Here is a 14449-nt window from a genome sequence, read left to right on the forward strand (position 1 = left end):
GGTGTTAGCTCAGGTGGGGAGCAAGGTTACTCAAACTAAGAAATTCACATTGAACACATTTGCAGAAAGATTTTAGTATTGTAATGCACTTTGAAGAAAGAGTAGATACTTGAGGACTAGTAATTTAAATTTAGCTATACCATTTAAAATATAAAATAGGCTGGGCATGGTGACTCACACGTGTGATCCCAACACTTCCAGAGGCCAAAACAGGAGGATTGTTTGAGCCCAGAAGTTCAAGACCAGCCTGAGCAACATAGTGAGACACTGTCTCTACAAAAAAATTTAAAAATCAATGGGGCCTGACAATGCACACTTACAGTCCCAGCTACTAGGATGCTGAGGTTGGAGAATAGCTTGAACTTGGGAGGTCAAGGCTGCAGTGGGCCATGATCACACTGTGCCCTGCCTAAGCATCTCTTAAAGATGAAAAACTGATGCTGTGGCCAAACTCTCTGCCTGGATGTACAGAAGCCATCCCAAGATGAATGAGGTTGCCAAGGAGGCTGTCATGGTCCTGAAAAAGAACCTAAACCATCAGGCCTGCTAAGTCTAGGTTTTTGAGCAGCACAGATCCCCATTGCTGTGAGTTCCTGGAATATCACTCCCTAATAGGAGGTGAAACTTGTTAAGAAGATGGATGACCACCTGACCAACCTCTACAGGCTGGCAGGCCCCAGATCTGACTGGTCAAAAACTTCTTGTTGACAACTGGGATTCTCCAAAGCCCAGTGACCTATGACACCCAAAACCCTTCCCATGATCCTTCTGAACTGGAGCTTGTGCCAAAGCCACTTTCTCCAGCGTAAGACAGATTTTTAACCACCCTAGAACTTTCTCCTGGTCAGTACACCAAATGAAAACAATAAAACCTCTTTTTTCTACCATAAATAATACAGACAGAAAAGCAGATAGGTGATTGAATGAAAGACAGATATTTTAAATAGCTTTATTAGTGCCTAGCAATAACCAATTAAAACAGTATAAACTGGTAAGAGAGGAAGGCCTCTTTCAGAAGTCTCAACAGATCCCTGATATTTACCAGCACTGTGGCTTTGAACAAGTCATTAAATCTCTTGGAGTCTTAATTTCCTTATCTCTAAAATGAGCATAATAAATGCCTACTACACAGAATTCTTGTGAGAACTATAAATAATACATGCAAATGTGTAGCCCAATGCTTAGCATATAATGGGTACAAAACAACATCCTTCTATCTGAATTCCAGAAGAATTAACATTATAGAGTGAATTACAATTTTAACAAAGAATATGTAGAATCTTTATAAAGAAAATTTCACTGTAACATATAAATGTGTAATTAAGTGAATCAAGAAACATGGCAGTAACCACTTAGTGGGATAAATGTTAATAAATAAATAAAGCAGATGAAAAACAGAAAAAAACAGGAGCTGCAATTCCAATTTCAGACAAAACAGAGTTTAAACCAACAAAGATCCAAAAAGACAAAGAAGTGCATTACCTAATGGTAAAGGGTCCCATTCAACAAGAAGATCCAACTATCCTAAATCTCTATGCATCCAACACAGGAGCACGGAGATTCATAGAATAAGATTTTAGAGATCTACAAAGAAACTTAGATTCACACAAATAGTGGGAGACTTTAATGTCCCCACTTACAGTATTAAACAGATCAAGGCAGAAAATTAACAAATATATTCAGGACCGGAACTCAGCACTGGATCAAATGGGTCTGATAGAAACCTAAAGAAGTCTCCACCCAAAAACAACAGAATATGCATTCTTCTCATCGCCACATGGCACACACTCAAAAATTGATCACATGATTGGATATAAACCACTGAATGACTTTTGAATAAATAATAAAATTAAGTCAGCAATGAAGTTCTTTTTTCTTTTTTTTTGAGTTGGAGTTTTGCTCTTATTGCTCAGGCTGGAGTGCAATGGCACAATCTCAGCTCACTGCAACCTCCACCTGCCGGGTGCAAGTGGTTCTTCTGCCTCAGCCTCCCAAATAGCTGGGATTACAGGAATGTGCCACCACGCCTGGCTAATTTTAGTATTTTTAGTTAGAGACAGGGTTTCTCCATGTTGGTCAGGTTGGTCTTGAACACCGATCTCAGGTGATCAGCCCACCTCGGCCTCCCAAAATGCTGGGATTACACACATGAGCCACCGCACCCAGCCAAGAAGTTTTTAAATCATTAATGACACTCTTCGTAGAACTAGAACAAAAAATTAATTCATATGGAACCAAAAAAGAGGCCAAATAGCCAAGGCAATTCTACCCAGAAAGAACAAAGTTGGAAGCATCATGTTACCAAACTTTATACCACAGGATTATAGTAATCAAAACAGTATGATACTGGTACAAGAACAGACACATAGATGAATGGAACAGAAGAGAGAGCCAGGAATGACACACACCTACAACAATCTGATCTTTGACAAAGCTAACAGGAACAGGAGAAACTGAGATAGAACTCCCTATTCAATAAATGATGCTGGGATAACTGGCTAGTCATACGTAGATGATTGAAACTGGACACCTTCCTTGACTTAAATATAAAACCCAAAACTATGAAAACCCCAGAAGACAGCCTAGCCAATACCATACTGGACACAGGAAAGGGCAAAGATTTGGTGATGACAATGCCAAAAGCAATTGCAACAAAAGCAAAAATTGACAAATGGGATCTAATTAAACTAAAGAGCTCTGCACAGCAAAAGAAACTGTCAACAGAATAAAGAGACAACCTACAGAATGAAAGAAAGTTTTTGCAAATATGCGTCCACAAAGGTCTAATACCCAGCATCTACAGGGAACTTAAACAAAATTACAAGAAAGAAAAAAAAAAACACTGAAAACTGAGCAAAGGACAAGAATAGGCACTTTTCAAAAGAATACATACATGTGGCCAACATGCAAATGAAAAAAAGTTCAAGATCACTGACCATTAGAGAAACGCAAATCAAAACCACAGTGAGATACCATCTCACGCCAAGCAGGATGGCTATTATTGAAAAACATCTGGTGTGGGAGAGGTTGCAGAGAAAAATCGATGTTTATACACTATTGGTGGGAATAAAAATTAGTTCAGCCATTGTGGAAAGCAGTGTGGCAATTCCTGAAAGACCTAAATACAGAAATAATATTTGACCCAGCAACCCCCTTACTGCAAATATACTCAAAAGAATGTAAGCTGTTCTAACATAAAGACACATATACATGTATGTTTATTGAAGCACTATTCACAATAGCAAAGACATTGAATCAACCTAAATGCTCATCAATACTAGACTGGATAAAGAAAATGTGATACATACATACAATGGAATACCATGCAGCAATAAAAAAGAACAAGATCATGTCCATTGCAGCAACATGGATAAAACTGGAAGCCATTAACCTTAAGAAACCAATGCAGGAAGAGAAAACCAAATACCACATGTTTTCACTTATAAGTTGGAGTTAAATGATGAGAACACATGGACACATAGAGGGAAAAACAAACACTAGGGCCTATTGGAGGGTGGAAGGTGGGAAGAAGGACAGGATCAGAAAAAAAAAAACTAATAGATACTGGGCTTAATACCTGGGTGATAAAATAATCTGTACAATAAACCGCTATGACACAAGTTTACCTATATAACACACCTGCACATGTACCCCTGAACTTAAAATAAAAGGTTTATTTTAAAAAAGAAACATAGGAGGCTGAGGCAGGAGAATTGCCTGAACCCAGGAGGCGGAGGTTGCGGTGAGCTGAGATCACGCCATCGCACTCCAGCCTGGGTAACAAGAGTGAAACTCCACCTCAAAAAAATAAATAAATAAATAAATAAAAAAGAAACATGACAGTGGTTACTAAGTAGTATAAAAGTTAAATAAATAAATAAATAAATAAATAGAAACATGGTAGGCTGAGTGCAGTGGCTGATACCTGTAATCCTGGCACTTTGAGAGGCTCAGGTGGGAGGATCACCTGAGGCCAGGAGTTTGAGATCAGCCTGGCCAATATAGCAAGACCCCATCTGTAAAAAAAAAAAAAAAGAATAAAAAAGAAACATAACATATATAGCACAACAATTACAGTCAATACCCTCAATGTAAAATGTGAGAGTGGAGAATAAAAACATGAAAAAAATTTTCTGAAGTTCTTCTGAAAAAGCAAATAGAAGATAATGGCTTTAAAATGAAAAAGAGAAAAACATCTATGTGTGAAAGCTAGTTTTGTCAGATATTAAAATTTAATGTAACCTATAATGATTATATCAAAATAATATTGGCACCAGATCAATGGAACAGAACAGACAGTGAAGAAGCAGACCTTAGTATAACACTTTAATAGATGGCAAAGAGACTAAATGCAACAATTGTGAAAGTGAAGATATTAAATAAATAATGCTGGAACAACTGATTGGCTATTTCATAAACTATCCTCTTACATCATATAAAATAAATTCCAGCTGGATAAAAAGTAAATTTTTTAGTTAAAAAAAATCAAATTATAAAAATTTAAAATAGTGAAAAGAAAGGTTGATTATGCAATAAATTTTAGGATGAGGAGTCTCTTTCTAAGTTTAGGAACAATCGTAAATAAATTATAAAATAAAACAATAGATAAGATTGAATTTTATAAACTCTTCATCATTAAAAACAGCATAAATTACATTTTTAAAAGAACAAAATTGGAAAAATTACTTGCAAGGTGGTTATAGTCTTAATATAGAAATAGTTCATACAAATTGATAAGAAAAATACAATAACTCCAGTATATAAATGGATAAAGGACATAAGTGATTCAGATGATTCACAAGAGATAAAGTATAAATGGTGAATGAACAAGTAACATGTTTAACTTCACTAAACCAAACAATTTCAACTTAAAATAGTGACGATTTTACCTAATCTATTAGAAACATATGTATGATTTTTTTTGATAAAGCACTTTCATACACTGCTGGAAGAAATAATAAAATTAATGGGACCCAGTGGCATATCTTGTAGTCCCAGCTACTTGGGCAGGAGGATTACTTGATCCCAGGAGTTCAGGGCTGCAATATGCTATGATCTTTTCTGTGAATAGCCACTGTCCTTCAGCCTGGGCAACATAGTGAGATCTTGTTCCTGAAAAAAATTAGTGGGAGTATAAATTAGTATATTCTGGGTTCCTGTGAGGCCGGCACGTCTGCCGGGGACTCTTGGCCAGCAAGAGGGTTCCAACCTGAATAGGGGAGTGCACGGAAGAAAAGAGGGACAGAAAGCGGAGCCTGGAGGACTGAGTAAGCAATTGCTTAAACAGCAAATTTATTTTGCACATAGTTAGTATATATATCTTTGTCCTACTTCATTTGCAGGAACAGACACCATTATCTCATACATTAAAGGGAACACAAAGTCCTCAGGATACAAGCTTAGGCAGCAGATAACACAATAGTAAAATCAGATACAATATCGGATACAATTAAGTTGTGCAGGTGGGTCTCATTATCGGGGTGAGGAAACCTATAGATAAGAAGTTAATGATCTTTACAAGGCACCAGAGAGGCAGTAAACCAATTATCTTTGCAAACAGCAGTCACAAGAACAAGCACAGGACCCCACAATAGTGGGTAAACAAAGTCATAAATTCAGGAACAGAAAATAGACACAATGTCTTCTCAGACCACATAGGCATCACATCATCGTCTTAGTAAAGTTATTTTCATATATCCTTTGATTTCAGCTCAACTTTCCCATAGCTCGACTGTCTCCAATGGGAAACTGTGTCCGGGCTCAAGCTCACCATATGGTGAGGCCCAATTCTGAGGGGCTTCACATGGGAGCGATCCCCACAGTATATTTCTGTAAAGTAAATTTGATACTATTTTTGGAGAGCTTTTATTTATTTATTTATTTATTTATTTTTTAATTGCATTTTAGGTTTTGGGGTACATGTGAAAAACATGCAAGATTGTTGCATAGGTGCATACGTGGCAGTGTGATTTGCTGCCTTCCTCCCCTTCACCTATATGTGGTGTTTCTCCCCATGCTATCTCTCCCCAACTCCCCACCCGCCACTGTCCCTCCCCTATTTCCCCCCAACAGACCCCAGTATATAGTGCTCCCCTCCCTGTGTCCATGTGTTCCCATTGTTCAACACCCGTCTATGAGTGAGAACATGCGATGTTTGATTTTGTGTTCTTGTGTCAGTTTGCTGAGAATGATGGTTTCCAGGTTCATCCATGTCCCTACAAAAGACTCAAACTCATCGTTTTTGATGGCTGCATAATATTCCATGGTGTATATGTGCCACGTTTTCCCTGTCCAGTCTATCATCGATGGGCATTTGGGTTGGTTCCAGGTCTTTGCTATTGTAAACTGTGCTGCAATGAACATTCGTGTGCATGTGTCCTTATAGTAGAACGATTTATAATCCTTTGGATATATACCCAGTAATGGGATTGCTGGGTCAAATGGAATTTCTATATCTAGGTCCTTGAGGAATCACCACACTGTCTTCCACAATGATTGAACTAATTTACACTCCCACCAACAGTGTAAAAGTGTTCCTATTTCTCCACATCCTCTCCAGCATCTGCTGTCTTTTGGAGAGCTTTTTAAAGTGTTCATATTAGGCCAGGAGGCACTGTGGCTCACACAGGTAATCCCAGCACTTTGGAAGGCCAAGGTGGGTGAATCACTTGAGGTCAGGAGTTCAAGACCAGTGTGCCCAAAATGAAGAAATGCCATCTCTACTAAAAAAATACAAAAACTAGCCAGATATGGTGGTGCACCTGTAGTCTCAACTACTTGGGAGGCTGAGGCAGGAGAATCACTTGAACCTGGGAGGCAGAGGTTGCAGAGAGCCGAGATCACACCACTGCACTCCAACCTGGGCAACAGAGCAAGACTCCGTCTCAAAAAAAAAAAAAAGTTCATATCATTTAACCCAGTAATTTCAGTTTTATGAATCTATCCTAAGACTCTAATCCCAGATACAGACAAATTAATGCATGATTATGTTTAATAATGCTTTAGCTATGATAATAAAGGGAAATAAACCAACATCGAATATTAGGCTAAAGTAATTATAGTATGTCCAAACAATGTAATTCTACACAGCTACTAAAAAACTTAATGAATAGTTTTTAATGACATAAGAAAGCATTTATGCCATACTGTTAAATGGAACAAGAGCAGAAATCAGACACTTTTGGAAACAAATAAGGCATAATGTCAAGATGGAAAGAAAAGTGACAAAATACTAAGAGTGGTTCTTTCTGACTGGTGAGATTTTTCTGTTTTGTGATAGTGTTGAAGTACTTATTCTTATATTAAAAGGGCAAACATGCTTACTATTAAAAATATAGTTAAAAGTTCAGAATATTAAAATTGAAAAGTTGAAGTTTTCTTTCCTCATCCCTACTATATCTCAAATATTCTTACTCTATAGCTACCTGTGTATGCATTCGAGCATTTAAAATATATTCACAAAAGTGTATTATTTTATAATAATAAAAATTTTACAAAACACATTTCTTATGCAAATGTGTCCCTAAAATGGCTGATAAACCATTACTTTACCATAAATAATATAATAATATATTTGAGAAAAACTTGTAACCACCATACGGTCTTCATGAAATATTTTTGTGCACCTTTGAGCTATTCTACATGCTTAAAATATTACTATATAGAACAGGTTAGTATTGGTCATAGCTGTTCAGAAGTTTATAATCTGTATTTCTATTGCTTCGGAGTATAGTATTTAATTATTTTTAGAGCAAGACCTATAAAATCAGTAATTACTGACAAAAGTAAAAAAGTATTTATTGAATTAACTTTGCACAGCCAAGACACCTAGTTTGTCTAGGTTTTGCCACTGTTAATAATTACATGTGTGATTTTGAGCACTTAAGAATTTTGACCTCCTCTTCATCTGTAAAATGTGAGGAGTTTGGATTAGATCGTTTATTTTTTTATTTGTTTGTTTTTTTTGAGACAGACTCTCACTCTGTTATCAAAGCAGGAGTGCAGTGGTACAATCTAGACTGACTGCAACCTCCAACTCCTGGGTTCAAGTGAGTCTCCTGCCTCAGCCTCCTGAGTAGCTGGGACTACAGGCATGTGCCACCATGCTGGGCTAGTTTCTGTACTTTTAATAGAGATGGGGATTCACCATGTTGTCCAGGTTGGTCTCAAACTCCTGACTTCAAGTAATCCACCCATCTTGGCCTCCCAAAAGGATTAGGATTACAGGTGTGAGCCACTGCACCCCTCCAATTAGATCGTTTCTAATATCACATCTAGCTTTACGTTTTCTACTTTTTATGAATCACACAGATGAATTATACCAGAGATACAAAGAATAGCTGGTATTATTTCTACTGAAGCTATTTCCAAAAATTGAAAAGAAGGGACTCCTCCCTAACTCATTCTATGATGCCAGCAGCATCCTGATACCAAAATCTGGCAGAAATACAACAACAACAAAAAGAAAACTTCAGGCCGATATCCTTGATAAACATTGATGCATAAAATTGTCGATAAAATACTGGCAAATCAAATCCAGCAGTACATCAAAAAGCTTATAAACCACAATCAAGTTGACTTCATTCCTGGGATACAAGGTTGTTACAACATATGCAAATAAATAAATGTGATTCATCACAAAAACAGAACTAAAGACAAAAGACATGATTCTCTCAATAGATGCAGAAAAGGTCTTCGATAAAATTCAACATCCCTTCATGTTAAAACCTTTCAATCAACCACATATTGAAAAAAACATACCTAAAAATAATAAGAGCTATATATGGCAAACCTACAGCCAATATCATACTGAATAGGTAAAAACTAGGAGTATTAGCCTTAAAAACTGGCACAAGACAAGAATGTCCTCTCTCACCACTCCTATTCAACATAGGATTGGAAGTTCTGGCCAGGGCAATCAGGCAAGAGAAATAAATAAAGGGTATTCAAATAGGAAAAGAGGAAGTCAAATTATCTTTGTTTGCAGATTATATGATTCTATATCTAGAAAACCTGATTGTCTCAGCCCAAAAGCTTCTTAAGCTAATAAGCAACTTCAGCAAAGTCTCAGGTTGTAAAATCAATGTTCAAAATTCACCAGCATTCCTATATACCAACAACAGGAAAGCAGAGAGCCAAATCATGAATGAACATCCATTCACAATTGCTACAAAAAAAATAAAATATCTAGAAATAAGGAAAGTAAAAGATACCTTCAAGGAGAACCAAAAACCACTGCTCAAAAAAATCAGAGAGGGCACAAACAAATGGAAATAAATTTCATGTTTGTGGATAGGAAGACTCAATATCATGAAAATGGTAAGACTGCCCAAAACAATTTATAGATTCAATGCTGTTAATTGAATAGTCTCATTAAACTACCATTGACAATCTTCACAAAATTAGGGGGAAAAAACTACTTTAAAATTAATATGGAACCAAAAAAAGCTCAAATAGTCAAGACAATCCTAAGAAGAAAAAAAAAAAAAGCTTGAGTAATCACACTACCTGACTTCAAACTATACTACAAGGCTACAGTAATCCAAACAGCATGGTACTGGTACAAAAACACACACCTAGATCAATAGTACAGAATAGAGAACTCAGAAATAATACCACACACCTACAACCATCTGATCTTTGACAAACCTGATATAAACAAGCAATAGGGAAAATAATCTTTATTTAATAAATAGTGCTGGAAGAACTGGCTAGCCATATGCAGAAAATTGAAACTAGACCCCTTTCTTTCACCTTATACAAAAATTAACTCAAGATAGGTTAAAGACTTAAATGTAAAACCTAAAACTATAAAAAGCCTAGACGAAAACCTAGGCAATGCCATTCAGGACCTAGGCACAAATGAAGATTTTATAACAAAAATGCCAAAAGCAATAGCAACAACAGCAAAAATTGACAAATGGGATCTAATTAAACTAAATATATTGCACAGTAAAATAAACTATCATTAGAATGAACAGATAACCTACAGAATGGGAGAAAATTTTTGCAATCTATCCATCTGTCAAAGGTCTACAAATAACAACAAATTTACAAGAAAAAAACAAATGATCCCATTAAAAAGTGGGAAATGAAATGAACAGACACTTCCCAAAAGCAGTCATTTATGTGACCAACAGGCATATGATAAAAAACTCAACATCATTATCATTAGAGAAATGCAAATCAAAACCACAATGAGATACCATCTTTGTCAGTTGGAAGACAGTGTGACAATTCCTCAAAGACCTAGAGGCAGAAATACTATTTGACCTAGCAATCTCATTATTGAGTATATATCCAAAGGAATATAAATGATTCTCTTATAAGTATACATGGACATGTATGTTCATTGCAGCACTATTCACAATAGCAAAGACATGGAATCAACTTAAATGCCCATCAATGATAGACTGGATAAAGAAAATGTGGTACAGACATACTGTGAAATACTTCTATAAAAAGAAATGAGATCATGCCCTTTGCAGCAACATGGATGCAGTTGGAAGCCATTATCCTCAACAAACTAACAGGGGAACAGAAAACCAAACACCAGATGACAACACTGTAACTGTGGTGTGTAAATTACTCTTATCCTAACTAAAAAGACTAAACAATAAACCAATAGAAAATAATAACTACAGTTTTGAAACCATAGAGAGTATAATAAGATATAAATAGAAATAACAAAAATATTGAAAAGGGGGGGACAAAGTTAAAGATACTTTTTATTAATTTTCTTTTTGCTTGTTTGTTTACGTAAATGGTGTCAAGTTGTTATCAGGTTAAAATAATGGGTAACACGATAGTATTTGCAAGCTTCATCACAAGTTCAAACCAAGATACACACAAAAAATACACAAAAAAATTAAAAGCAAGAAACTAAATAATTTCACCAGAGAAAATCACCTTTACTAAATGAAGGTAGGAAGGAAAAAAATAAGAGACTAGAAAACAACCAGAGCAAATAAAATGGCAGGACTAAGTTTTTACTTATTAATAATAACATTGGATGTAAACAAACTAAACTCAACAATCAAAAGACTCAGACTGGCTGAAGGGATAAAAAAACAAAACTCACCTATCTGTTTCCTGCAAGTAATACATTTTACCTAAAAACATGCACATATACTTAAAATAAAGGAATGGAAGAAGATATTGTATGTGAAGGGAAACCAAAAAAAAAAAAGCAATAGTATCTATACTTGTATCAGACAAAATAGATTTCCAGACAAAAACTGTAAGAAGAGAAAAAGGCAGTCACTACATAATGATAAAGGAGTCAATTCATCAAGAGCATAAGACAATTTTAAATATATATGCACTCAACACTGGATCTCCCAGATAAATAAAGCAAATATTAATATTATTAGAGCTAAAAAGAGAGATAGGCCCCAGTACAATAATAGCAGCAGACATCAACACCCCACTTTCAGCACTGGACAGATCTTCCAAGAAATAAACAAGAAAACATCAGCCTCAATCTGCAATATAGACCAAGTGCATCTAATAGATATTTACAGAAAATTTCATTCAATTACTACAGAATACACAATTTTTTTCTTCAACACATGGATCATTCTCAAGGATAGGCCACATGTTAAGTCACAAACCAAGTTTAAAACATTCAAAAATGGAAATAATATCACACATCTCTGATCACAATGGAATAAAGCTAGAAATTAAAAACAAGAAAAAATTTGGAAACTATTGAAATATATTGAAGTTAAACAATATGCTTCTCAATGACCAGTGGGTCAATGAAAAATTACTGAAGAAAATTAAAAATTTTTTTGAAACTAATAATAATGGAAACAGAACAAATCCAAATTCATGGGATATAACAAAAGCAATATTCAGAAGGATGTTTACAGCTGAAAGTGCCTACATTTAAAAAACACTTCAAATAAACTATTCAACAATTCTCTCTAAAGAGATAGAAAACTAGAAAAAAAAAACAAAGTTAGTAAAAGAAAAGGAATAATAAAGGTCATAGCAGAAATAAATGAAGTTGAAATGGAAAAACATATAGAAGATAAATAAAACACAAGGCTAATTTTTTGAAAAGTTAAACAAAATTGACAAACGTTTAGCCAGAGTAAGAACAGAAGATTCAAATAAATAAAATCAGAAATGAAAAAGGAGACATTACAACTGACACTGCAGCTATTTAAAAGATCATTAGTGGCTACTATGAGCAACTATATTTCAATAAATTGGAAAATCTAGAAGACATAGACAAATTCCTAGACACATAGAACCTACCAAGATTAAAATAGGGAGAAATCCAAGATCTGGAAAGACCAATAACAGGTAACAAGATTGAAGCCATAATAACAAGTCTCTCACTAAAGAAAAGCTCAAGAGCCAATGGCTTTGTTGCTAAATTCTGCTGAACTTCTAAGGAACTAATACCAATTCTACTCAAACTATTTTTTAAAAAATAGAACACAAGGGAAAACTTCCAAACTCATTCTACAAGGCCAGAGGTACCCTGATACCAAAACCAGACAAAGACACATCATAAAAAGAAAACTGCAGGCTAATATCTCTGATGAATATTTATGCAAAAATTCTCAACAAAATACTACCAAACTGAATTCAACAATAAATTAGAAAAATAATTGATCATGACCAGTACTATATATTCCTGGGATGCAAGGAGAGTTTAGTATATGCAAATCAATCAATGTGCTACATCATATCAATAGAATGAAGGATAAAAAAAATCCAATCAGATCATTTTAATTGATGCTGAAAAATATTTAATAAAATTCAACATCCCTTTATGATAAAAACCCTCAAAAAACTAGGAATAGAAGAAACAAATGTCAACATAATAAAAACTATATATGACAGACCCATAACTAGTATCCTACTGAATAGAGAAAAACCGAAAGGCTTTTCTCTAAGATCTAAACATGACATAAATGCCCATATTTACCACAATATAGTACTTGAAGTCCTAGGAAAAGCAATCAAACAAGAGAAAGATACCAAAGCATCTAAATCAGAAAGGAAGAAGATGGATCACTTGAGCTCAGGAGTTTGAGACCAGCCTGGGCAACACAACAAGACCCCGTCTCTACAAAAAATACAAAAATTAGCCAGGCAGGGTGGCATGCACCTGTACTCCCAGCTACTTGGGAGGTTGAGGTGGGTGGATCATGAGGTCAGGAGTTCAAGACTAGCCTGACCAAGATGGTGAAACCCTGTCTCTACTAAAAATACAAAAAGAAAAATTAGCCAGGCACAGTGGCAGGTGCCTATAATCCCAGCTACTCGGGAGGCTGAGGCAAGAGAATCACTTGAACCTGGGCGGCAGAGGTTGCAGTGAGCTGAGATCCTGAGATCGCGCCACTGCACTCCAACCTGGGTAACAGTGTGAGACTCCATCTCAAAAAAAAAAAGGAAAAGAAAAAGAAAACGTGCTAAACATCATGTATGTTTGGAATGTAAATGTGCAACCACTATGAAGAAGAGTTTGGAGATTCCTCAAAAAACTAAAACTCAAGGTACCATATGATCCAACATGCCAACTGCTGGATATATACCCCCCAAAAAAGAAATATATGCATTGAAGAGACATCTGCACTGTTATGTTTGTTGCAGCACTTCTTAAAATAGCTAAGATTTGGAAGCAACCTAAGCGTCCATTAGTAGATGAATGGATAAAGAAAATGTGATACATATACACAATGGAGTACTATTCAACCACAAAAAAATGAGATCCTGCCCTTTGCAACAGCACGGACGAAACTGAACATTATTATGTTAAGTGAAATAAGCCAGGCACATAAAGACAAACATCACATGTTCTTACTTATTTGTGGGATCTGAAAGTTAAAAAAAAGATCTCATGGACTTAGAGAGTAGAATAATGGTTACTAGAGGCTGGAAAGTGTAGTGCGGGGCTAGCAGCGGGGGCGAGAATTGTTAGTGAGTACCAAAAATAAAAATAAAAGTAATGATCTTTCTGCCCAGGTAGGTCCAACAGTGTTGGCCACACACATCCCACTAGTGTTTGGGGCCACTGGCATTGGTTGATTATCACCCCCAGTTTTGGCCATGGCCATGGGTGACATTTGGCACCCAGAGCCTCCAGGGGCCTCAACTCACTGTGCACTGCCCCATGTGCAGCAGTGAAACCCAGGCCCTGGTGGGCACTGTGGCCTCCTCCCCAGTGTGACCACTCGTGTGGTCTAGCCCTCGGGTCTGGCCTCTGACCCCTAACCATTTCTTCTCTCTGCAGGAATCTGGTCCTCCCACAACTGAGGCTGACACTGTCAGGTCTGTGGGAAGGGGGATACTCAGCTGGCTCTGTTTTTCAAATAAAACTGTTTGTCTAAAAAAAAAATAGAAAAAAATGGATAAAACTGACTATTTGATAACACAACAGGGTGACTATAGTCAATAATAAGTTAATTGTACAGTTTAAAATAACTTAATG

At 36.0% G+C, this 14449-nt stretch overlaps 1 non-coding gene across 1 annotated transcript; it reads left to right on the forward strand.

The window, feature by feature from the left end:
* The first annotated feature begins 14037 nt into the window (after positions 1-14037).
* Positions 14038-14164, forward strand: LOC135269396 (small nucleolar RNA ACA64). The gene has a single exon (XR_010337688.1). It is a non-coding gene; the product is annotated as a small nucleolar RNA ACA64 (small nucleolar RNA).
* Positions 14165-14449: the final 285 nt, after the last annotated feature.

Source organism: Aotus nancymaae, unplaced genomic scaffold (genome assembly GCF_030222135.1).
Source record: "Aotus nancymaae isolate 86718 unplaced genomic scaffold, 86718_ANA_hifiasm-v0.15.2.pri h1tg000004l, whole genome shotgun sequence".
Lineage (NCBI taxonomy): Eukaryota > Metazoa > Chordata > Mammalia > Primates > Aotidae > Aotus > Aotus nancymaae.